We start from the raw sequence: 2,924 nt of genomic DNA, 5'->3' as shown, positions 1-2,924 counted from the left end.
AGAGGATCCTGGGAAGGATCACCATAGAACTTATCCTTTAGTATAAGGATCACTGATATTCTTTTGTTTTCTCGTTGTGCAGCTATCTCCGTTTCTCATCTTAGGTTGACTCCTGCTGCAAAAGAGAGACTTTTGGCCTTCAAGAAGCTTGATCCTAAAATAAGAACTTTCAAGGTTACTACCCAAGATTCTCAGGAAGTATCCTCCGGTTCTGTCACAATGTCAAGTAAGTATCCTTATTTAAAGAGTAATTATATAATGAGAGTCAAATAAAATTAAGATACTTATCTTGTTTTGGTTGTGTAGGTGCTGGAAAATCCACTAAGTCAGCTTCGAAGTTCAGCATCACCGATCTCACTAACGTCAAATCCTCAAGGAAGAAGACTCCTGCTAGCCCAAGTGCTTCTATCCCCAAGGCACCTATTAGGGGAAAGGGAGGCAAGAAGAGAAAGGCCTCTGAAGCTGAGGATTTGCATGGTCTGCCCCTGCTCCGCCAATAGTGTCTGGATTACTTCAATGAGGTAAAGATCACTGTCCCTGCTTGTGTATCCTGCTAGTTTTGAGGATAACTTGTTTCTGATGTTATTCCTTGTCTTCCTTGCAGAAATTTGCTGAGATAGAGACATATGTTGGCCACGTTGAGGATCAGGATCGCCAGATTGCTGATCTTCAACAGGTTGCAGTGCTGAAGGATCTCAAGATAGCCGATCTTCAGAAGGAGCTCCAGGCCACCAAGAATGAAGCTGCCAAAATGCTGATCAACTTTGACTATGAGAAGCACGAGATCACCCAAGATGCCAAGGTCTCTGCCGTGATAACTATGTACAAGATCCAGCTGCAAATGGCCATGGAAGCTCAGGATCCTGCTTTTGATAAGAGCACCTGGGATGTCGAAGGCTGGAAGGCTAGGCTGGCTGAACTGGAGGATGATGAAGAGGCTGAGGAGATCCCGATGCTTGAGGGTGGAGGCACTGGAAAGGACCAAGGTGGTGAGGCAAGCGGAGCTGGTGGTGATGGTGCAGCGAAGGATTGAGCTGCAGGATTGGGTGATGATGGAAATTTCGAGACTTAGCCGGAGCCCAATTTTTTTGTTTGGTGGTTGTTTGTTTGGATAGTTTGATGGTTTGTACTTTGAACAATAGTTTTTAGGGTAAGGATCCATGATCCTTTGAACAATAGGTAGGATAATAGGTGGTGGAGGGATCCTCTGTTTGGGGGATGAAGCCACTTTTTATCCTGCCGATCTTTATTTCCTGCACTGCTATGACCGCATGAACAATGGACACCCTTTGCCAGCCCATGTGGACGGGCCACGTTTTGCTGGTAGAAACGTGGGTTGGCAATTTTGACAACTTTAAAGGGTTAAATATTTTGTGAATGAATAAAACTTTAACTTTTGACTTATCTTGTGATGTTATCCTTGTATATCCTTTAAACTCTCAGTTGTTTTGATTTATACTTGTCTGAGTAAGAAAAGTTAAGCAAATTATGTTTAAGAAATTTAGGATATGATCCAGGATCAAATATCCTATAGTCGAAAAAAGTTGTTAATTTTAAGGATCATAGGTTCAGTTGTCAAAGTGTAAGGGTTATTCAAAATAATGAATGAAATCAAAACAGTTAAGGATCATACCTGAGAATCCAAGTTAGGATCCTAACCTTTAATCAGGATAACCATAAGAAAAACCTTAGTGGATAATAAGGATTGAGGATCCTTAGTTGTTTGACTTCAAAAACCTAAAAATAGAATATAACTTGGGACTAAGCCAATATATATGACAAGTTAGTAACTGGGGACAAGCCCAACAATTCTGGGGACAAGCCCAAAGGATAACTGGGGACAAGCCCAAAGGATAACTGGGGACAAGCCCAAAGGATAACTGGGGACAAGCCCAAAGATCATAGGTGAACTGGAGTATGGCCCTTACTGGCGACTATCCAAACTTAGTGACATAATAATGCCAAAACCTTAGCTAACGTGAAAACGTTAGAAACCTTAGGAACGGATGTATGGTACGTCTACCATTATACGTAGGATCCTAGGTATAGCCAGTACAATGGAATTATCAGCCCCTAAAGCGAGTACTGGTCCCAAAGACTTGAACTATACCAGGATCATCGTGCGCTACAGGCGAAACTGGGGACAAGCCCAAGGATAACTGGGGACAAGCCCAAACAACTGGGGTTAAACCCAAGGATCTGAATTACTTCTGAAGATTGTTGACAATATGCTAAGGATACCTGGACTATCAGAACTCAAAATCTCGTGAGAGAAGGATGAAGGATACATGATCCTTATCCTTAAATAAGAAAATATGTAAATAAGAGTTCAAGATTAGGACATTACCAGAGTAAGGATCATTGATACTTCAGGGATCCTTGAAGGATACTTCTAATGTAAGGATCATATGTGCCAGAAGGATCCTGCTCACATGAAATATTTCTTCAAGTGGACAAACATTCCAGGCTCTTGGTAACAAATTACCTTCCATGGTTAGCAATCTATATGCCCCCTTTCCTGCTTCGGCTTCAATCAAATAAGGGCCTTCCCATTTTGGTGCCAATTTCCCATCAACAGGATTGGTGGTATTCTTGAATGCTTTTCTCAATACCATATCCCCAACTTGGAATTTCCTTATCCTGACATTTTTGTTGTAAGCACCAACCATTTTTTGTTGGTAGCTAGCCATCCTTATCCTAGCCAAATCCCTGATTTCCTCAATAGTGTTCAAATCTTGAGTCAGGTTCTCATCGTTTTCCTCAGGATCACGGGTACTTGTTCTAGCAGTTGGAACCACCATTTCTGTTGGGATCCCTGATTCTGCCCCAAATACCAAAGAGAATGGTGTTTGACCAGTAGCATTCTTGGGGGTTGTCCTATCAGCCCAAAGCACATAAAGTAATTCTTCTGCCCATTCCCCTTT

Source organism: Helianthus annuus, chromosome 7 (genome assembly GCF_002127325.2).
Source record: "Helianthus annuus cultivar XRQ/B chromosome 7, HanXRQr2.0-SUNRISE, whole genome shotgun sequence".
In the NCBI taxonomy this organism is placed as follows: domain Eukaryota; kingdom Viridiplantae; phylum Streptophyta; class Magnoliopsida; order Asterales; family Asteraceae; genus Helianthus; species Helianthus annuus.
Note: the sequence above shows the minus strand (reverse complement) of the source record.